Source organism: Rhinatrema bivittatum, chromosome 10, assembly GCF_901001135.1.
Source record: "Rhinatrema bivittatum chromosome 10, aRhiBiv1.1, whole genome shotgun sequence".
Classification (NCBI taxonomy): Eukaryota; Metazoa; Chordata; class Amphibia; order Gymnophiona; family Rhinatrematidae; genus Rhinatrema; species Rhinatrema bivittatum.
The window spans coordinates 12,672,800-12,697,328 of NC_042624.1; positions in this window are offsets into that span (position 1 = coordinate 12,672,800).

Sequence of the window (24,529 nt, forward strand, 5' to 3'; positions counted from 1 at the left end):
ATAAAATAGATGTAATGAAATAGCACAGTTCTTCAAAGACAAAATATCAATACTAAGAACCAAAATCCCTAATACAACCAAACAAGAAATTAAAATGCACAAAAGAGACGTCTCACAATGTCCAGTTTTGACGAGACAACAGAATTTGAAGCATCATTAAAAATGGCGCGGGCCACACAGTGCTCCTACCATGTGACAGGGGCCGGCCAATGGCACGGATACCCTGTCACATGGTAAGGGCAAAGGGCCATCGGCGCCATTTTGATTAGTGATAGCCGACGGCCCAGGAGCGGGAGATCGCTCCCGAGACCCCCACTGGACCACCAGGTTGATTTCATCTGCTAGGTTTTGTTGTTTCTACCATGCTTTTGTTGCCATGTGGCAATCTTTATAGTCAAATTTTGTTAGTTTTTCTTCTAATTTGTTTCCTAATGTTTCAATGTTATATGGCAGTCTATATTTAAATTCAGTTGGTTCTGTTCTTTGTTTTCCTTGTTTTATTTGGGGTTTAAGATGTTTGACAGTTGTCTGGATGAGAAAGTGATCTGATCATGGGATTTGTGAATAATCTGTTTTTATTTATTTTAGGTAGCTGTGATTTATAAATGTGAGGTCAAGGGAGTGTCCTGCTTTGTGGGTGGGTTTGTCCATAATTAGGTTAAAACCTAGTGCCATCATTATATCTAATAGTGTCTGGCAGGTGTTTGATAATGGGTACATGTCCATGTGGCGATTGAAGTCTCCTAGCACAATAGTGGGTTTTGATGAGTTTAAGTGAGTTGTGAGGAATTCGATCAGTGGTAAATCTGCAAATGGGCTGTTTCAAAAATTGCAATTTCATGGTGATTTGGGGGTGTTGTTGGTAAAAGTTTGCATTTAAACAGTTTTTCTATTATTAATAGTAGATCGCCCCCTCTTTTATTTGCTCGGGGAATTGAAAAGATATCATAATTTTTATGTGTCATTTGATTTTTTAGCACCGTGTCTGATTTTTTTAGCCAGGATTCAGTAATTGCAATGAAATTTGGTTTGATGTCATATAATCCGTGATAATTGGGATTTTTTTTGTTATGGATTGTGCGTTCACAAGTAAAAAAGTAATCATTAATAATGTATTTAATCCTTCATTGTATGTGATTTTGGTTCCATTAATTTGTACAAGGTAACTTGTGTTTGATTATTTAGTTTTCCTTACAGGGTATCTCTCTTTGTAATTCATGTATGTCTCCCTAGATTTACCATTGTTTATGCAGGTTTTGATCTTTTGTGTTACCTGTTCTTCTCCTTTGGTATTTGTCATCATTATTGGCCAGATATGTTGTTTGTTTTCTCTTTGTTCTCAGCTTTTCAGAGTGTACAAAGGGGCATGCCCCTTTGTCACGCCCCTTCGGCATGCGATGACGGTGCGCAGCGTCTCCGGGCTTGGGCCCACACTTTTATCCCCCCAGCGCGCTGTGGTGACGTCAGCAGCGTCGACCTGGAGGGGGGGGGGAGGAGTGCGGTTGGACCTCCCGGGGCCTGTAGAGGGGAGAAAAAGAAACAGGGAAAGAAACAAGAAAACAAAAAGAGCCGGATAGTGTGTTTGGTAAGCCTCTAGGTTTCACGAGGCAGGTAAGCCTCTAGGTTTCACGAGGCAGGCAGGCCTTGCTGTCTGGACATTTTATTTTTCTAATTAGTTTGGTCTTCATCTCTTTATTCTGATTTTTTCTTATTGGTCTCCTAACTCCTTTTTAAGGTCTCTTGTTTATTTTCTGGTTCATCTCTTTCTGCCTGTCTTCAGTTCCTCAGCTACATCTGTGTCTAATATCTATCTTTCCCTGTTTTTTCTCTCTTTACACATTATTTTTATCTCTGCCTCTCTATCCATTAATCTAGATTTCATTCCCGCTTTTCTCCCTCCAGTTCCCTGTACCAGTTCTACACCTTCCCCAGTTTCCCCTTTATAGTGCTCTCTCAGTTCTCTATCTCCCCATCATTAAGTTGCTACTTTTACCATCTCCAGCTATCTGGCTCCCTTGTTTTTCCCCTCAACAGTTGCATCCTTTTCAGTTCTCTTGAAACTCCCTCACCCCAAATCCTCCTTTTCCCTTTTAATCCTCTCTCATCTTCAACAGTCATCTTCCAACCAATCATATCTTCCACCCTTACCTAGGATCAATGTATGGGTATTACATAATAACATGCCATACTGGGTCAGACCAAGGGTCCATCAAGCCCAGCATCCTGTTTCCAACAGTGGCCAATCCAGGCCATAAGAACCTGACAAGTACTCAAAAACTATGTCTATTCCATGTTACCATTGCAGCCGATAAACAAAACCGCGATCAGGCCGGACGAAAAAAAACACAATGCGAATCAGAACCGGAATCCGAACCGATTCCGGTTCCAATTCACATCTCTACTTAATAGCACTTCCTATAGATTGAATTAATTTATACAACTTTCAAAGATGTATATATGTGCCTCATTGTAAACCGTTGTGATGGTATACTACTTAATGACGGTACCGCTGCCATTGGTCAGCCCCAGTGACATAGTAAGGGCAAAGGGCCATCGGCGCCATTTTGATTACTGGCACCCGACAGCCCAAGCCCAAGAGATCGCTCCCGGACTCCTCCTAGACCCCCACTGGACCACCAGGGACTTTTGGCAGGTCTTGGGGGGGTCAGCAGGGTGGGGGATTGTAGTAAATTAAGTTGGCAGGTCTTGGGGGAGTCAGGAGGGTGGGGGGGTTTGTTAGATTTTTAGTAAGGGCAAAGGGCTGTCGGCTGCCAGTAATCAAAATGGCGCCGACGGCCCTTTGCCCTTACTATGTCACAGGGGCTACCGCTGCCATTGGTCGGCCCCAGTGACATAGTAAGGGCAAAAGGCCATTGGCACCATTTTGATTACTGGCAGCGACGGCTCTTTGCCCTTACTATGTCACAGGGGCTACTGCTGCCATTTGTCGGCCCCAGTGACATAGTAAGGGCAAAGGGCCATCGGCACCATTTTGATTACTGGCAGCCGACGGCCCAATCCCAGGAGATCGCTCCTGGACTGCTCCTGGACTCCCGCTGGGCCACCAGGGACTTTTGGCAGGACTTGGGGGGGGGGGGTCAGGTGGGTGGGGGGGTTGTATTAAATGAATTTGGCAGGTCTTGGAGGGGGGTCAGGAGGGTGGGTGGTGGTTAATTAATTTAAAGGGTTGGAATGTTTGGGGAATTTTTTTTTGGGGGGGGGTTTCCCAGAGAAAGATAAAAGTTTTCTGATCTGGGGAGTGGACCGAAATGGCCCTCCCCAGACCCGAAAACAAAATGGGGAGAAAAAATAAGTTATGCACTCCCCTAATTTGCTCCATAAGACACACAGATGCCCGGGGACAGAGCCGATTTAGCACAAAATTGGTTATACTCTTCAGATAATAGAAAGACTAGAGGGCACTTTATGAAGTTAGCATGTGGCACATTTAAAACTAATCGGAGAAAGTTGTTTTTTACTCAACACACAATTAAACTCTGGAATTTGTTGCCAGAGGATGTGGTTAGTGCAGTTAGTATAGCTGTGTTTAAAAAAGGATTGGATAAGTTCTTGGAGGAGAAGTCCATTACCTACTATTAATTAAGTTGACTTAGAAAATAGCCACTGATATTAGTAGCAACTGTAAGATGGAATAGACTTAGTTTTTGGGTACTTGCCAGGTTCTTATGGCCTGGATTGGCCACTGTTAGAAACAGGATGCTGGCTTGATGGACCCTTGGTCTGACCCAGTATGGCATGTTCTCATGTTTTCATGTTCTTATGTTCTTAAGGGTCTTTGCAGGCAGTGTATCTCATAGTCAGGCTGGCAAAGGTCTTGGCACAGAGAAGCAGAAGACAGGAAACAGGTAACAAAATGACGGCGGATCCAAATAGGAGCTGGAGCCAGGAGTAGCCGAGGCAAGGCCTGAGAAGCAGGCCCTGCCTTAAATACCTGCAGGTTTGGGAGGAGGATTCCAGGCCCCTCCCACGGTGACCCCTGAAAAGGGGTCAGATGGCATGCACGTACGCCTGGGAAGCCGGGGCTCAGGAGGAAGGCCAGAGCAGGAGCCGCCGTCCTGCCGTCCTGCACTCGGCATTGGCATGGCAGTCCGGAGAGAGGGCCACGGCACAGCTCTCCGGACTGAAGCGAGGTTCCCGGTGGGGGGGGGGGGGGGGTGTCTGGCTGTGGTCCTGTTCGGCCAACTTTCGCAACATGTCCCTTGCTTAAAGTCCCAGGGAGATGATGTCACAAGGAGAGGCTCCCTCTCCCGGCAACAAGATGATAATCAAAGGAGGGGAACTCCAGGTGACAGAATGCCTCACAGATCGTCTTCCACACTCTCTCCCAAAGTGCGCCGCAGTGCGCCTCGCTTTAATTCCCAGGGAGATGATGTCACAAGGAGAGGCTCCCTCTCCTGGCAACAAGATGATAATCAAAGGAGGGGGGCTCCAGGTGACAGAACACCTCACAGATGGTCTTCCACACTCTCTCCCAAAGTGCGCCGCAGCGCGCCTCGCTTTAATTCCCAGGGAGATGATGTCACAAGGGGGTGGCTCCCTCTCCCAGTGACGTGATGGTAATCAAACGAGGAGGGCCTCCAGGTGGCAGAACACCTCACAGATGGTCTCCAATTCTCTCTTCCCATGTATCTTTATTTAATAACCATGTAGGAACTTATTTTTTCAGTCTATATTTTATTTTCCCCAGAAATGTATCTGTATTTATCATAATACAAGAAACAGGAAAAGAATGAGTGGGGGAAAATTGACTGTTTTTCCCACTGATATTTCACCCATTTTGTTTGTTATAATTAACGCTGATAAATTCCAGGAGAAAATAAAATTAAAACTAAAAACAAAAGTCCCTAGACATATGTCAGGTTCCATAAATTATGTTCCTTTAATTGCACTTTAAGCCAAAATGTTGCATTTTTTTCCTAACAATTTCACCTCACAAAGATAAGCACTAAATGAAATAATGTTTCTTAATTTCCCTGCTGATAATTCTAATGTAGTTATCATGGAATAATTAATGTGGAATTGTGGGGGGCAATTAACAGGTTGGGTAATATATCAAGGAAAGGCAGCAAAGATTTGTGATCAATATGAAGCGAGCATATCCCCAGAATCTTAGATTAATGCAAGATCTTTTCTGTTTAGAGAGTCAGGAAAACCATGTTAGAAAACAAAGAGCAAATTGCAAGGCCCTCATGTAATCCAATTACAAAGACATAATGTGAACCTGCATTCTGTGAGCTGCTTGCCTTACTTGCTAATGAGCTCTATTAAAAAGATCCCTGAAGCAAAAAGAGAAAGATGATAACTGCTCAGGTCCTTTATGGCAGCCATGGAAATGCTTAGGTAGAGCATTGCTACTTACTTTTACATTGTCAGCCTTCCTGCTTACTAACATTTCTTCAGAAAGTTAAACATTTGTTAAGTGTTTACATGTGAAGGTTTTTCTTTTAAGATTAATTTATTGTTTTGGCTCTTATGAATACAATTAAATACCAAACTAGAAAATATTTCCTTTAACCCTAGAAAACTATAAATGCAAGTGAGCAATTTTATAATATAAGTTCTTAATGCATATTTTTTATCTTAAAGCATATTACTGCAATATGAATTGCATTGTCATTTGGCACCTGATGTGACAATTTTGCACAGTACCTCAGTTTACCCAGAGCAAATAGAAATTTGCAATTATATATAATCCACAAAGGAAACAGATAATATCAATGTGTATAGATATTAATATTTTTCATATATTGCAGATACATATATGCAAGTATTAAATAATATAAGTTGAATATGCTTTAATACTGTAAAACATTGTTATGGAATATATGAGACCATTTATGGCATACAGAATATTGTAGGCAATACCGTATTAAACATTAGGACCCCTTTCAGATTTTGGTTGCTGGCATATATAATCAAGTAAGCAGTTTTACAGAAACATGAATAATCCAGTCCTATCAGCTGATTAGGGCAAAGGACCAAGGAAGTTGGGAGATCCTGTTGGTCACTATAAAGGAGGGTGAATGGTCCTCCCTGCCTCCTTTTTTGCTCCCTCCCAACTGCCCTCTCTTTTGGCTTTTGTATTGTCTTGTTTCTGATTCACCTTTATCTCAGAAAAGAGGTATGCACAGTGGAGCAATGAGTAAAAGTCTAAAACAACAAAATAGCCCCACAATAATATTTATACACAATCAAGAGTGTCCACCTACCCAGATATTTTAAAATGGAGGAAAAAGACCTCAGAGCCTCATGTTAGTTCAATTAAGAACAGATAACATTGGTGAGGGTGTTTGCAATCATCGGTCTTAGAAAAAACCTCCACCCTTCCTACCATCCGATTTCAAACTTTGGCCTGGATTTATCAAAATGTGGTAAATATCACATGTGATAGGAAAAGGGGTGTGTTTTATGGTAATAGGGAGATTATTGCAATATTTATTTATATATACCGGTGTTTGATTTTACAATATGTGCTAATACCTATGGGGTAGATTTTTAAAAACTGCGCGATCGCGTACTTTTGTTTGCGCAGCAGGCGCAAACAAAAGTACGCTGGATTTTATAAGATACGCGCATAGCCGCGCGTATCCTCTAAAATCCTGGATCGGCGCGCGCAAGGCTGCCGATTTTGGGCAGCCGGCGCGCGCCAAGCCGCGCAGCCTGCCTCCGTTCCCTCCGAGGCCGCTCCGAAATCGGAGCGGCCTCGGAGGGAACTCTCTTTCGCCCTCCCCTCACCTTCCCCTCCCTTCCTCTCCCTAACCCACCCCCCCCCCCCCGGCCCTATCTAAACCCCCCCCCTACCTTTATCCATGGATTTACGCCTCCCGGAGGGAGACGTAAATCCACGCGCGCCAACGGGCTGCTGGCGCGCTGAGACCCGACCCGGGGGCGGTTCCGGAGGGCACGGGGGTGGGCCCGAAACCACACCCCCGGGCCCACCCCCAAAATGCCACGTCATTCGGCCCCACCCCCGACACGCCCCCGTCCAAAAACCCCAGGACCTACGCGCGTCCCGGGGTTCTGCGCGCGCCGGCGGCCTATGGAAAATAGGCGCGTCGGCGCGCAAGGCCCTGTTTGCGTAAATCCGGGTGGATTTACGCGAGCAGGGCTTTTAAAATCCACCCGTATGTGAAGAGCTAAGTTACTGCAAATTGTGATAATGTTTTTCCACTTTGAGATAAGTGCCAGAATGTGGTATTTCCTACACACATGTTTACTGAGAGAGAGAGAGAGAGAAAGAGAGAGAGAACCTAACCATGATGCCCTGGCCCCAGAACAGTGCTCTCTTTTGAACATTTGATGACACTCGGAGTGAGGAAACTCACCGAAAGATGAGATTTCTGCAATGCTCTCTCAACCTAGCTTGATGGACTCTCAATTAGGACTGCCGCCAGTCTTCGGGCACATGCCAACCTAACCAACCCTCCCCCCCCCCCCCCCCAACACACACACACACACACAACCCACTGCACTGGGTATCTCACTATATGCTGCCACTAAACCGTTATCCAAACCATTCATCTGAATCAGGCCAACATTGATGCTATTAGGTGTTTATTGCCACTCCACATTCCTGCCATACCAACATACCCACTTTCAGTGGACAGCTTCTTAACACCACTTCCTCCCTCCCTAAAGTGGCAAGCCCCAGCCACAGCTTAAGCTCTGGTTGTCTGCACACCCCCAAATGATTAGGCCTGCTCCAAGTACTAGGTGGAAAAGCCTCCATGGTAGAGGCTGCACAGTGTGCATTTCAAGCAATGTCAACTAATATACACACTTGTAAGACTGCATATTTGATGTGTTACGCTGTAAAATTTCTCACCTCCTCCCGTCTCTCAACGCTAGGTATAAACAGTGAGTGGAGTAGGCGAAATTTTGGAATACAAGCTTGAGGCCATGCATACTGCAGTCCATATGGTCAACTCTCAGAAGGGCCCCTTCTCAAGAGTGGAAGCACGTCACTCCCTGAGTTGCACACTGATACACTTATCTTTTGAGTACAGACTACCTGCATTACTTTGTGTACCTATATATGGGAAATGCATTTCTTCCTGGAATGTCTGTCATCAAACAACATTGATCTGTGTGGCAGCTTGTACATAACTGCTAGTGAAGTATTGCTAGACCTTCCTTGGCAATGACTGTGTATACTTGGCCACATAAAACACATCTGTCAGAGGCATATATGACACCTACTTTGTCGGAGATACTGACATGGCCCCGTCAAGGCCTTAGGTGGCATTAATTGAATGTTTGGCAAGAGACCAACACAGAAATGACTTCAGCCATCATGCCAACCACATGAGTCCTCTGGGAGCAGTAGGCCTATACATTCAGCACTGTGTGCATTATACTATGGAGGCAGCTTGTAATCTTATGACGTCATCAGCTGACAACAGTTTCTCTAGCCCTAATGCTTTTACACAGAGCAGATCATTGAGAGTATAGGAGCACACCTGCCCTTCTCACCACTAACTATAAAAGTGACTTACACCACATGAGGGACAGCTTAGAGGACTGCAGCTCTTCCTGTTTTACCACAAGTCATGACAGGCATGTGGATGAGCAAGGATCTGCAACCATGGAAACATTAGTAGTGACATTGCAAATGAAACTGTCTGCAGGCTGTTTAGTGAAGGAGTGCTCAGCTTATGTACTTTAAGGGTGGTAACAGATCACACCAGAAATATAAGAGATACTAGCTATTGTCAAAGCAAAGAACTCTGCATATTTTCTGGGTACATACATATGTACATACAACTGTACCACATGACTATCAGTGAGCCATAATGGTCAAGGGCCTTACAGCACCCAGACATCTCAATATCTCAGTAAGGCTATCTGTGATGGTTGATTTGAAGGCAGGAGGTTCAAACACATCTAACTGGTGGCTTCTATGACGTCGACCTTTGCTCAGGAGCGATGGGTATGCTCTTAGAGTCATTAGAAACTATACGATGATGGTGACATCTCTGAACTCATAGGAAAATACAAGTAAAGGTAGAATACCATCTGATTCCCAATCCTGCCTTCACAGACATGGACGAGCATCCTGGTGTAGGCTCGCCGAAAAGCCTACCGAACCTATATGACATCACAGCAGCCAAGGCCCTCACCTTTTGCACATTAACATTTAAAAATTGCATAGGAAGGTATAGTACGGTGCATGTGTGTCAGAGTGCATGCAACCACCAAGAGGTATGCTAGCCTGGAAGGACCTGTGCACATTGTGGGAATGACACCAGTTAACAGATGTCCTTTACCCAAGGCTGTAAGGGAAGGCATGCTACTAGAGCACTCTGATGTAAGCAAACAAATTGCCAACTGGCTCCAATTTTCCAAATGGGTAAATCCTGTCCTGGTTTGGAACACAATACATGCATGTGACAGTAAGCTGACCCAGAACAGGTGTATAAGTTCACATGCACATGTTTGTCAGCTACGGAATGAGGCAGCAAATTGGAACTCTGTCATTGAACCTTTAACTTTCTAACTGTACCTTTAGTCTGTGCCTTTAAGCTTCAGAGCTATTTGATATTTACAGCATTTCTAGAGCTGTAGCTCTCCATGCTCGGGGACCAGCTGGGGTGGCATCACACTTGTGGAACTATCTCATCCACATGTGAGCACTAGGATGCAGTCCACAGGGGATGGCCAACAAGCCAGACAGCGCTAGCTAGGCCAAACTATGAACTTTGTGTTGGCAGTCGTTCACCAACTCACATGTCACTCATGCCTCTTTTAGTATCACTATGAAGGAAAACACATTATGGTAGCCAAATGTATTTTATGTCATCTTTACTTTCACAACTGTTTTTCCAGTAAACTGTATGGCTTCATTGTCAAGATGAATCCGGAGTAGGCATACGTGTTTTCTGTTACACAGTGACCCAGACAGACAAGCAGTGAGAGCTCTAAATTAAATATTGCATCGCGCCCCCGGGAGAGGTACATGGGAGTGCATTAGGGAAGCGGGTGCTGAACACACAGCACCTGTTTTCAGCGCCACTTTTTTGCATCGGCCCCTATATCTCTAACTTTGGATGAGGCATACATTAAAGCTCCACCCAAACAGTGAAATTAACTTTTGAGAATGCCAAAAATGCATTCAATGACACAAATGGCAGCACATAAAGGCCTCGTTGTTAGGGATGTGAATCGTGTCCTCGATCGTCTTAACGATCGATTTCGGCTGGGAGGGGGAGGGAATCGTATTGTTGCCGTTTGGGGAGGTAAAATATCGTGAAAAATCGTGAAAAATCGAAAAATCGAAAAATTGCAAAACCGGCACATTAAAACCCCCTAAAACCCACCCCCGACCCTTTAAATTAAATCCCCCACCCTCCCGAACCCCCACCAAATGACTTAAATAACCTGCGGGTCCAGCGGCGGTCCGGAACGGCAGCGGTCCGGAACGGGCTCCTGCTCCTGAATCTTGTTGTCTTCAGCCGGTGCCATTTTCCAAAATGGCACCGAAAAATGGCGGCGGCCTTAGACGAACACGATTGGACGGCAGGAGGTCCTTCTGGATCCCCGCTGGACTTTTGGCAAGTCTCGTGGGGGTCAGGAGGCCCCCCACAAGCTGGCCAAAAGTTCCTGGAGGTCCAGCGGGGGTCAGGGAGCGATTTCCCGCCGCGAATCGTTTTCGTACGGAAAATGGCGCCGGCAGGAGATCGACTGCAGGAGGTCGTTCAGCGAGGGTTCCGGCGCCTCGCTGAACAACCTCCTGCAGTCGATCTCCTGCCGGTGCCATTTTCCGTACGAAAACGATTCGCGGCGGGAAATCGCTCCCTGACCCCCGCTGGACCTCCAGGAACTTTTGGCCAGCTTGTGGAGGGCCTCCTGACCCCCACGAGACTTGCCAAAAGTCCAGCGGGGGTCCGGAAGGACCTCCTGCTGTCCAATCGTGTTCGTCTATGGCCGCCGCCATTTTTCGGCACCATTTTGGAAAATGGCGCCGGCTGAAGACAACAAGATTCAGGAGCAAGAGCCCGTTCCGGACCGCTGCCGTTCCAGACCGCCGCTGGACCCGCAGGTTATTTAAGTCATTGGGGGGGGGGTTCGGGAGGGTGGGGGATTTAATTTAAAGGGTCGGGGGTGGGTTTTAGGGGGTTTTAGTGTGCCGGCTCACGATTCTAACGATTTATAACGATAAATCGTTAGAATCTCTATTGTATTGTGTTCCATAACGGTTTAAGACGATATTAAAATTATCGGACGATAATTTTAATCGTCCTAAAACGATTCACATCCCTACTCGTTGTACCTCGTTTATGCCAGCATGTTGGGAATGGCAACGGGGTGAGAAGCCAGGTCCTGCAACTGTACCCAGAGTCTCCTGCGGCAAAAACAGATTTAAGCCATCAATCATTGCATAGTCAGTTGCAGATCTGGCTTGCAAACCACAGCATCCTATAATGCTGTATAAGGTAGCCTGTTGTTATGGTTGCCGCTCGCGGGGCCCAACCCACAAGCAGCCCCTCTCACCTCTGTGGTCTGCTCCGTCGGTTGGCCCGGTGCCCGACCACCATTCCTCCTTTTTGCGGCTGCCACCATGGCTTCCCTCCAAAAAACTGCCAGAGTCTTTTCCCTTCGCGGCATGGAGTCGCTGCTGGGGTGCTCCCCTTTGCAGCTCTGATGCCCCGCTGCTGTGCTCCAATTCGCGGCAGTAATACCGCCATCGCTGTTACTCCACCCTGCCTGTCCCGGGCCCTGCATAGGTGCATGCGTGCGCCCCTGCTCTTCTTTTAAAGTGCCAGCAGTGGGAAAAGCCCCGCGGCCCCATTAAATGATATCATCAACCTGTTTCTTCACTAGCCCTATAAAAGGGCTCTGCTTCCTCTCCTCAGGGCCTTTGCATTGGATCTTAATGGTTGTCCATGCTTCTCTTCTCCGGTCAAGGTCCTCCATGGTCTCTTCATGTCTAAATGGCGCTTCATTTGATGTCAGATGTCCTGGTCTTCTTCCTCTGATGTTCCTGTTCTTGTTCCTCGTCAGAGCTCCTTCGTCGCCTGTTCCTGATGTTCCATGTTCCCGATGCTCCTGATGTTCCATGATCCTGGCATTCCCAATGTTTTGTGTTCCAGTCCTGGTCCTGATGTCCTCGTCTTTGGCTCTTCATCCTGCTTCTAGGTTTCCTGCTTGTCCACCTTTCCTGGCATGCCACCATCATGGTCCATGAGCAGCCCACGGGGGGCTGTGTAGGGTGCTTTGTGGCACAAGGCCTGCCTTCACATCTACAGCGCAAGTCTCCAGAAGGTCTGTTTTTAATGCTGAGCTCCGAGTCCTGAATCCTGATTCTTGTATCCTGTTCCCGGTCTTTGGAGTACCTTCTGCCTGCTTCCATCCTTGCCCAAGACTCTAGCCAGAACCTGATCTGCTTCAGCATGGTCCGTGACCAGCCATGGACGACTGTGTAGGACACGCCTCAGTGCAGGCCTCTCCTGAATCTTCGACATGTCCCAGTTCCAAATCTTCACTTTCTCGCCTAGAGTCTGTTTCACCTTCAGTGTGGTCCGCAACCAGCCATGGGTGGCTCTGTAGGGTATCAGGCAGTGCAGTACTCACCCTGTACTAGTGCCTGAACCTTGAATCCTCGCCTGAGTCTTCCAAGTATCCTGGATCCTTGTCTGAGTCTTCCATTTTCCATGAAACCTTGTCTGAGTCTTCTGAGTTCCACGTAACCTTGTCTGAATCTTCCAAGTATCCTGAGTCTTTGGCTGAGTCTTCCAAGCTTCACATATCCTTATCTGAGTTTCCAAGTTCCTGAGTTCCTTGTCCCATCTTGTTCCTGCCCTCAGCCTCTGTCTGGCATCATGCACTCGTCATTCCCAAGCGGTGGATCAGGAAGGGCTACCGAGTGGCCAGAGGGCTACTCTTGAGACCAGCATTGCGTTGCTGGGTCTCAATTGTGCGTGCAGGTCCAGCATAGGTCAGTGCCTGTCTTCTTCCAGTTCCTTGATGATCCACGTCTCGATCCTGGTCCAGCCTTGTTCCAGCTCCTGCCCATTCTTGGACAATCTCTCCTCCCATGGTGTGTGTCTTGGGGCTCCTCCCTGAGCCATGCCGTGGTCCAAGAGCTCACATCGATCTAGAGCAAGCAACTGCACCTCCACACTCACGGCAGGGCAGGAAGGTGACATAACACATGTACTATTCCCTGAGCCTTAAAGACTGATTTGCCTAGCCTAAGTGCATGCCACATTGTTCTATGCCAGTATATGTGCAGGATTGCAGTTGCCAAAAGTATCTCTGCTCTTCTGGACTACTAAATCACATCTGGGTATTCCAAAAATTGCATGCCAGGCCCTCACAACTGAGTTAAGGTGACTGGTATGTACCAGGCTTCCAACCTTGAAGCAATACATAAGAGCTGCCACACCTGTATTAGCTGAAAAATGGTGCCTCATGGTGTGATTGAAAATGTTCCTGCTGCCTCTGCAGTATGTCCTCCATATAAACCAATTTGTGAGGCCCGACACAGGGAATATTCCAGGCCATCAACATGCACAGGACACTGCTTGTGTTAGAGGTGTGTGAGGCTCAAGACAAACTGTGGCTAATACTCAGGATGGCACTTCAGTAACTGGCCACACATGATTGTGCAGTATCCGCAGTGTGGACATTTCAAATTTGTCATTACCCAGTGAGATTTAAATAGCTCCCAATGGGAGGATAGGAACAGGACCATTTTGAAATTTAATATGTAGAAAGTGTATAGTGCCTGCTCACACACCAAGCTTTAGGGCCAGTGATTTGTTTGTCAACACAAGATTAGCTGGTCTGTGCAGCATGGGGATAAAAATCCAGGCCTTGGAGCAATGGCCTGCAGATGTAATGTACATGCCACTTGTCAGGGCAGCGATGCTGTTCCTCCCCTCCAGCCACCCCCATAGACAGAGATGGAATATAAAAAGAAGCGTCTCTCTTACCTATGACCCAACCGTCACCATACAGGCCATCCTCAAAATTTTTACTCAAGCCCGATTGCCCAAGTAGAAAGGAATTATGGACGGCTCCCGGGTACCTGGCCATCACATTGAAGATGCATATTTGAGCATCACAGACCACTTGCACGTTGATGGAAACATATAGAAACATAGAAATGATGGCAGAAAAAGACCAATCGGTCCATCCAGTCTGCCCAGCAAGCTTCCACATTTATTTTCCCATACTTATCTGTTTCACCAACCACCAAGTTCAGGGCCCTTGTTGGTAACTGTTTGATTCAAGTTTCCTGCCATCCCCTGCTATTGATGCAGATAGTAATGTTGGAGTTGCATCAAAGGTGAGCATAAGGCTTAATGGTTAAGGGTAGTAACCACTGCATCAAGCAAGTTACCCCAATGCTTGTTTATCCAGACTGCACAGATCATTGCCTTGTTGGATGTTGTCTGAATGTAAATCCTGTTTTCCACATGTCCTCCTTTCCCCCCTGTCATTGAAGCAGAGAGCAATGCTATATATGCATTCAAAGTGATATTAGCAGGCTTAATTGGTTTAGGTAGTAATCGCCGTATTAAGCAAGCTACCCCCACGCTTATTTGTTTACCCCGATTGTGAAGTTCAGTCCTTGTTGGTTGTTGTCTGAATGCAAATCCTCTTTTCCACATTTCCCCTTGCCGTAGAAGCAGAGAGCAATGTTGGAGTTGCATTAACCTTGCGAAGGCTTATTGAGTAAGGGTAGTAATCACTAGAGATGTGCATTTGTTTATTATGAATTAGGCAATTTCAATGAAATTGCCTAATTTGTTGTGGTTCGGGGGACCTGAACCACGAAACAGATTTTCCCCGAGCTTCGGGGAAAATTCATTTTTCGAGTTAGTGCGGGGGGAAGGGCACATTTATTTAAAAAAAAACAAAAAAACCCACCCCAACACTTAAATTTTACTTTCTTACCCCCCCCCCCCACCCCCACCATCCCGATCCCTCCCCAAGACTTACTAAAAGTTACTGGTGGTCCAGCGGGGTCCCGCGAGCAATCTCTCCCTGCATATTGTCGGGCCTGCTATGACTCAAAATGGGGCTAATAGCCTTGCAATTACGATGTCACAGGGGCTACCAGTGCCATTGGTCAGCCCCATGTCACCGGTAGCCCCTGTGCTATCATAAGGGCAAGGCTATCGGTGCCATTTTGAGTCATAGCAGACCTGACAGCCCGACAGCATGGAGGGAGAAGATCGCTCATGGGATCCCGATGGACCACCAGGGACTTTTAGTAAGTCTTGGGGAGGGATCGGGATGGTGGGGGGGGGGGGGGTGTAAGAAAGTAAAATTTAAGGGTTTGGTGTGGGGTTTTTTCCCAATTCATGGTTTTTTTCCTGATTCGTGTTTTTTTTTTAATTTGTTTTTCCGGTTTCGGTTTCGGGTTCGAGTTTCATTTTTTGCAAAAAACAAACTGAATCCCGACCCGAGCCAGAAATACAAAGCTCATCTCTAGTAATCACCATGTAGTAGCCTCCACTCCAGTAATCCACCCCCATGGCTCTTCATTTCATTCCCATCCTCTAGCCTTTATGGATCCACAGTATTTATCCCATGATCCTTTGAAATCATTCACAGTTTTAGTCTTCACCACTTCCTCCTGAAGGGCATTCCAGGTATCCACCACCCTCTCCGTGAAGAAATACTTCCTGACATTGTTCTGAGACTTCCTTCCTGGAGCTTCAAGTCGTGGCCCCTAGTTCTACTGATTTTTTTTCCAACTGACAAGGTTTGTTGTTGACTATGGACCATTAAAACCCTTCAAGTATCTGAAGTGGAAGAGCTTTCTGTTGTGGTACATCTACCCCCTGTCATGGGGTGGAATGATGGTCACGTGAGTGCAGTCGATAGCTCCCGGAAGATTGGGAAAGTTTGCAAAGGCATAAAAGCCTCTCTTCAAGTCCAACATGTCCTGCCTGTCCTGAGGAAATGCTATGTAGTGATTAATGTAATCAGAGACTGCTGTGATGACCTAGTCCAGACAGCAGGAAGAAGTGTTTTGGGACATTCCCCCCATGACCCCTACTGTCATTTGGAAGGAGCCGTTTGCATGAAATGCAGGGTGGCCAAAAATTTGGTGAGGCCAGACATATAGCGTAGGACCTTTCAGAGACCAGATCCAAATTCCCTCAGATTTCTTCATATAATTCCAGGATAGCCTGAGAGCTGAGACGATACCTTCAAATTTCATAGTCCTCTGACATGCCCAGAAAGGATGTTTGTGAAGGAAATATGTGCTCCTTGTATCTCCTCCACCATGGCTGCCTACATGCCAGGTACTATCCTGGGCCCCAACCCTGTGAGGCCTGACCCTTTGCCTCTGGTGCAGGGATTTCCCTAGGAAGGCTTGGAACTGGTCTTGCCTATTCTTGAGGTTGTTGTTGTTCCACTTGTTGCTGTCCGTGGTGAGCTTCCTGAACCATCCAATATCCCTCAACAATTCAGCTTGCCACAAACATTATGGCTTTAGGAAGCTAGGCAGGTAAAAACAGGAGTTTTTATTGGAGCAGGAAGGCCTGGTAGGTGTGTCTGTTATAATTCCTATTTTTATCTCGTGCAATAATCATTGAGATAATACCCCCAATCCGCAATATTGGCCACAGGAGCGCGATAAATAATTTTTTTCACAATAATGCGATAGTGTGCATTACTCTATCGAATGCCATGCTAGCAGAACCTCTTCCATTTCCTCCACCCAAACACTCTCACCTGAATACTCAGTTTTTAATTTGCATACACATGATGCATTGCATTATTTATCGTGAATGTTACGGCATTATAGCGCGTGATAAGGCCCTAATGCGAAATGATAAATGACCTTTTATGTGCACTATTTGCCCAAAAACAAATTGTAACACAAATTTTCAGGTTTGAGGACTGAATTTGTTTTGTTTGATACAAAAATAAAATGGTTGTCCTATTTTCCATCTTCATTTCAAATGAATGTGCATCCCTAATTTCCATGGTGCAGCAGCCACAACGTTAAACTGAAAGCACAATAGTAATCTGCACAGAGTGGCTGTTACAATTCTAAACAGAAGGCACAAGGATAACCTGCACAAAAAAGCAGAATCAACCATAAAAACCTTGCTGGGAAGACCAGATGCGTGATTTTGGTCTTTTTCTGCTGTCATTTATTATATTACTATGTTGTTGGTGCCATTTGCCTCTCTTCTGGAGCCTTGAGGTGTTTTTATCACTGTTGGCTTTGCCCCTCTCACTGTGCCTTGGGTGTTCATGATGCTGTTTGCTTTACATTTCCCTGTCACAGAGACTTGGCATATTCATGCACTCTTGGTACCACTTTACCATAATATTGGTATTTAGAGTTCTTTTTCTCTGCTGTTGATGTCTGCCTTAAAGTTTAATTAAACTTGGACAAAAAACCCCCAAACAAACAATATTAGAGCCCAAAATAGGATGCACTAAATCCTCCATTGTCTTTCATGGAATAAAAATGACCAAATGATCAAATAAGCAAATGAAATTTTGAGATCCAACCAAATGAAACAAATCACCAAGCCAAATAAACGGAATGAATGAATTGAATCAAACACATTTTTCATACAACTCTAACTCAATCTGTGAAATAGCTGGCATGGCATCTGGTGGGGGATTGACTCTGGGAGCCGTGATGTACACCTTCACCCGCATCGTGCTCCTGCCCATTACCCCATCCCTTAAATGACTAGATACGTAGACTGTTTTTGGAATTAATTGGCCGCAGCTTTTATTTAATATTAACATGATCAATCTGAAACCCAACAGCATAAGAACTCTCCCCCCTGGGCCAATCGCTAGAAGATTCCACAAATACCGGGACCACGCCCACCTTTCCGCCACCTGCCGCGTAGAAGCAAGGCAACATCATTTCCTCCGACCCCCTGCCACATTTTAACAAGGGGGCCCTGCCTCAAGACGTGGTCCCCACTCGTCCGGCGACATGCCTTTTTCCTTCAGCCCCGCGGCTGACCCAGTTACTATAATTCCCTATTGGCCTGGGTACCCGCATCATTGCATTATCCTCTAGCCACGACATTACATAATTATCTTGCTAACAGGTACATAGCCTATTCATCGTATCATTGAACGTATACATAATGCGTTTAATAACATTTTGCATTTATTCCCTTCAAGAAATGCACCTAATGTGTGTGTGTGGGGGGGGGGGGGGGGGGCAATTGCCCGATGGCGCAAAGAGGCCGGCTGCAGAGTGGCCCTGCACCTTTATTTGGGTGCCGACATCATCATTGGTGGCCGTCCTCAGCCATCCCTGATGACGTCGTCCCCCTGAGAACCACCCCAAAGGGGCAGGCTCTGCTGCCAACATCATTGGGGAGAGCCGGGACGCTGGCTCGCCCCGATGACGTCACCCGACGCCTTCAACGTGCGAGTTCCGGCTCCCGGCCCCAGGTAATCTGTGGGCCCCTGGATTGCCCTGCGGGCCCTACCAAAATGTCAGCAGTCCTTTGCACAGGTTACTGGGATATTGCTTGGAAATATCCTTACATAGTTCTTATCTGCCATTGTAAACTTTGAGCAATTAAAACAATTTGTGTTTCAATCTGTTTATCCAGATGATGCTTAAGAATAGTATTGCAATTTCTAATTTTGCTTTCCAGTACTGATTTGAAATGACTAAGTATCTTCCCTCATCTCACTTAAATAAGAATTTAACATATTAAGTATATTATTGCAGGTTAATTAAATATCTACTCAAATAGTCAATATTTAAGGAATTGACTGTAACATTCTATTTTATTACTAGCGAATTGGTTTCTAATTGATTTTAGGTATTACATAATTATAATTAAATACTTATTTTACACAATATCTCTTAATAATTATGATAATTTCAATATGTAAATTTATTATGTATAATTAGCAAAGGGAAAATCAACAAAAGAATGTCCAAATGTTCAAACTATCTACAACATTAAACATTCATGGAACATTCTGGCCTTTATTTTGAAAAGAGGCGAAAGTCTTTTGAAAGTAGGACATGATGTGCTTTTTCAACATGCAAATTTGCAGAAGCCTAACCAGTCATTTTCACAAATAGTTCAGAAACATCTGTCTACCTCTGCAACTGAAAAGAATTCATGTATAACAAGCAGTTCATCCAATACTCCATCTCCCTGCAATTTCCACATTACAAAGTAATTCCCAATGTCTAAGTAATAATTTTACCCAGTTTTCAGGCTAAAAGCTTTTCTAGAATTGATTAAAATCTTGACTAGCGCAGATAACTTTCTAATGCAAAACTAAAGCTTACTAAATACAAATAATCTGTCTCACCACCACCCAGGGATAAAGCTCAGCCTCTTTCATGCTGACTCTTTTAGGGGTGGGCAGCCAAAAAAATTCTGGCATTTTTTAAGTTTGCTATTTTTCCACTTTTGTCTTTTTATATTTTATGTTTGTTTCTTTTCATTTTTAGTGCATACTAATTTTGAGTTAGTGTGCACTAATAATAGTACACACTAGCTTGCATTAGTGCGCACTAACTCAAATTTAGTGCCCACTACAATTGAAATGAAAGAACCACTGCACTTCTCCCAACTTACAGACATACACTATACATGCATGGATGCACTGAAGCAATGACAGTGTAGCCCCTGGGTGGGATGGATCCTTTACTTGGCACCCAGATGCACAAAGAAAGAAAAGTAGAGATGTATCTTTTATGCATAACTCCTCTCAGTCTGTATACAATTCCTTCTCCTTACTGGAGAGGCTCGTGTATAAAGATGTACATTTTAGTATAAGAATAAAAGCATTTTGTGTTAGTTACGGTTTCTTTATAAAATAACTTAACATGGGTATTACGAACTTTAGATTTATAAGTAATTATGTGTAATATTTGTTTAGCATATATATGGGTAGCATCGAGTTTGTGTACATGGTTCGTTGGGTGATCTTCAGTGGGGTTCAGGAAGGTATAGGTGATAGGGAGTTGACATTGGGTTGTGCTCAAGGTGTTGTAAAGGCTTTTTGAAAGAGTTAGAGGTGTGCATCCATTTTCCACGTATTTGTAATCTGCAACTTATTTTGTCCTATCTGTTAAATACGTGGGGAGGGCGAAACGCATCACGACTCCCCACGTATTAAACAGATTTCTGTTTTATTTGGCCTCCTAAATAAAAATTTAAACCCCCCACCCTCCTGACCCCCCCAAGACTTACCAAAACTCCCTGGTGGTCCAGCGGGGGGTCCGGGAACTCACGCACACCCTCGGTGCTGGTTTTTCATCATGGCGCCAATAGCCTTTGTCACAGGGGCTACCGGTGCCATTGGTCAGCCCTGTCACATGGTCACCAGCGCCATCTTGTGCTCCTACCATGTGACAGGGGCTGACCAATGGCACCAGTAGCCCCTGTGACATAGTATGGGCAAAGGCTATCAGCGCCATTTTGCGTCCTGGCATCGGTCGGCAGGTCGCTCCGGGACCCCCGTTGGACCCACAGGGACTTTTGTCCAGCTTGGGGAGGCCTCCTGACCCCCACAAGACTTGCCAAAAGTCCAGCGGGGGTACGGAAGCGACCTCGTGCACGCCGGCCGTCCGATGCCAATACTCAAGATGGCACCGATCGCCTTTGCCCTCACTATGTCACACATTTTGAGTATTGGCATCGGATGGCCGGCGTGCACGAGGTCGCTCCCGGACCCCCGCTGGACTTTTGAAAGTCTTGTGGGGGTCAGGAGGCCCCCCAAGCTGGCCAAAAGTTCCTGTGGGTCCAACGGGGGTCCCGGAGCGACCTGCCATCCGATGCCAGGACGCAAAATGGCGCCGAAAGCCTTTGCCCATACTATGTCACAGGGGCTACTGGTGCCATTGGTCAGCCCCTGTCACATGGTAGGAGCACAAGATGGCTCTGGTGACCATGTGACAGGAGCTGACCAATGGCACCGGTAGTCCCTGTGACAAAGGCTATCGGCGCCATGATGAAAAACCAGCACCGAGGGTGTGAGTGAGTTCCCGGACCCCCCGCTGGACCACCAGGGAGTTTTGGTAAGTCTTGGGGGGGGGGGGTCAGGAGGATGGGGGGTCGTAGTTAATTTTAATTTTAGCTGTAGCAACATATTGGTTGAATTGGTTGAATATCTTGAAGACCACAAGATCCTATACCCATCGCAATATGGGTTCCGTAAATCACGCAACACGGAAACCCTTCTCATTTCACTTACTGACCATATTATCATGGGGTTAGACAAAGGACACTCCTTTCTGTTGGTCCTGTTAGACATCTTGGCGGCATTTGACACCATCAACCATACCATCCTGCTGGATCGCCTAACAGACATCAGCATCTCCGGATCTGCCCACAACTGATTCAAGTCCTTCCTCAGCAATAGGACTTTCAAAGTCAAAATCAACAATAAAGAGTCACCCCTAACTAAATCAACTCTTGGCGTACCTCAGGGTTCCTCCTTATCTCCTACCCTCTTTAATATTTACCTCCTCCCCCTCTGCCAATTGTTAACAGACCTCAACCTAATTCACTATCTGTACGCAGACGATGTGCAGATTCTAATACTGATAACAGAATCAATCTCAAAAGCGCTCACCCATTGGAACAACTGCCTTCTATCCATCACTAATCTACTCAACAGTTTAAACCTGGTTCTTAATGCCTCCAAGACAGAGCTGCTCCACATATCCTCAAACGAAATCAATATCTCCCCACCATCTCCACACATCTCTCACATTACTTGCAAGCAGGTTAGAGACCTTGGGGTAATACTAGACAATCGTCTAAACCTTAAAAAAATGGTCAACACAACCTCCAAAGACTGTTTCTTCAGATTACAGATTCTAAAACGACTTAAACCACTCTTATTCTTCCACGACTTCAGGACAATCCTCCAAGCGCTACTGTTCGCCAAAATAGACTACTGCAGTGCCCTTTTCCTAGGCCTTCCCAAATCCACTACCAAACCACTGCAGATGTTACAAAATGCGGCTGCGAGATTGCTGACCAGTACCAGCCGCAGCGAACACATCTCTCCCATCCTCAGGAACCTACACTGGTTACCAGTTAATTTCAGAATTCTATACAAATCAATCACCGTAATTCATAAAACTATCCATCATCATCTTCAACTCGACCTGGATATCCCATTCAAACTCCACTCCTCTAACAGACCAACTAGAGATATTCTCAAAGGCACCCTGAAATTTCCCCCTACTAAAGCTTCACGCCTCTCGATGACCAAAGACAGAGCTTTTTCGATAGCTGGCCCATCTATCTGGAATAGCATCCCTTCAAGTCTCAGAGTGGAGCCTTGCCTGTTAACTTTTAGAAAAAGACTTAAAACCTGGCTCTTTCACCAAGCCTTCGCCGACCCACCAGACAATCACTAGTTGTCCTTCACGCTTACCCGTTATGGTGATTATACTCACGAATGGACTCTGACTCTCCCAGGTTAAATCACCATTAAGCTTTAACCCGTACGCCCTATGGCATCACTTCATATTTATTTCCTGCCTTATCTTCTTTCCAGCTTGTTGCAAGCTTCCAAGTTCTCTTCCCTGTTGATTGTAACTTTGACTCATTCCTACCTACTGTTTATCTTTCATTTACTTGAATAGTTACCCCAGTTTTTATTCTTGTTAATTGTAAACCGATCCGATATGGTTATTTACTATGAAGGTCGGTATATAAAACTGTTAAATAAATAAATAAATATTGACAGATCGGCAACTTATGGAATTCTCCATACTTCCGCATGAAACGGAATTGACCCCCCCACTAATACGTATCACGAATGCAACAAAAACTTTTTGGCTGCACATCCTAGAAAGAGTCATGTTTTTAGTTTCTTTTTGAAGGTTTGTGATGTGGGTTGGATTCTTACATCTAAGGGGAGGTTCTATAGGGGAGGTCCGGCCAGTGAGAATGCACGCTCCCTGATTGAGTTGACGTGGACTAGTTTTGGAGAGAGGATTGAGAGAAGTCCTGTGTTTGTGGAGCATAGGTTCCTTTGTGGGATCTAGAAGTGTATTGTGGCATTCATCCAGTTAATTTTGTTATTGTACAATGTTTTGTAGATGAGGGATAAGGTTTTGTATTGTATTCTATAAGGGATCAACAGCCAGTGTAGTTCTTTGAGAATTGGTTTGATATGGTCTGTTTTTTTGCTGCTTGTGAGTGTTCTCACTGCTGCGTTCTGTTTTGTAGGAGTTGTAATGGTCTTCGGGTGAATGCTGGTAGGCCTAGGAAGATTGTGTTTCAGTAAACCTTTTTCGAGAATAGAAGAGCTTGTAATGCTGTTCTGTAGTCTTGGGGGTGTAGGAGGGGGTTTGATTTTTTTTAGGACTTAGAGTTTGTAGAATCCATCTTTTATTATGGCGTTGATGTATTTTTTGAAGTTTAGTTCACTGTCTAGTGTGATTCTGAGGTCATTTGCAGCGAGAAGAATTTTATTTTTTGAAGGTATGTAGTGAGATGGGGGTCAGGTATAGGTGAAATTTTATGCATATGTAGAGTATTTCGGTTTTGTTATGGTTGAGGGTGAGAGCCATTTGTGATAGCAGTTGATGAATTGCTCTCAGGTAGGTATCCCAGTATTTTAGGGTGTTTTCAATGGTGTCTCTTATAGGGAGCAGGATTTGGACGTCATCGGCGTATATGTTATAGGAGAGATCCAGTTCAGTTAGGAGTTGCAGAGAGGTAAGAAATAGATGTTGAAGAGTGTGGATGTAATGATGATCCTTGCGGGACACCATATGGAAGGGGTATTTGATTGAACTCTGTTATTGTTTATTACTTTGTATGATCTGTTTGATAAATAAGATGTGAACCAATTGATAGTGGTGTCACATAATCCAATTCTCTTAGTCTGTTCAGGAGGATGTTATGGTTGATGGTGTCAAAGGCTGCGGATATATCGAGTAGTATGAGCAGATATTTTTTGCTGCAGACTAGGCCTTTGAGGAGAGTGTCTGAGAGAGAAAGTTGTAGGGTTTCTGTGCTGAGGGACTTCCTGAATCTGTGTTGTGCCGGGAATAGTATGTTGTGGTTTTCTAGATGTTCAGTGAGTTGCTGATTAACAACTTTTTCTAGTGTTTTAGCTAGGAAGGGTAGATTGGAGATTGGTCTGAAGTTGGCGAGGTTGGATTCATCCATTTGTGGTTTTTTGAGAGTTGGTTTAATAACAACACATTTTAGTTTGTCTGGGAAAATGCCTTCGTCTAGCGAGAGGTTGATTATGTCAGTTATGGACCTGGCAATGAGATTGGATATTTGTTTTAGTGTTTTTATGGGGATGGTATCAATGGGGTGTGATGCAGGGTTCATTTTTCTGATGATGGCTTCATTTTTGGTTGAGGCTATGTTTTCAAATTGTGACCATCTGGTACCAGGTTTGCTAGGAAGTTTTAATGCTTCTTCTTTCATGATGCAGTTTTTTGTGGTTAAGTTTAGTATTTTGTCTCGGAAGAAGTTCACAGGTTATCATTCGATTGTCCGGAGGGGGGGGGAGGGGTGGTATATCTTGGTTTGAGTGAGATATTTGATGT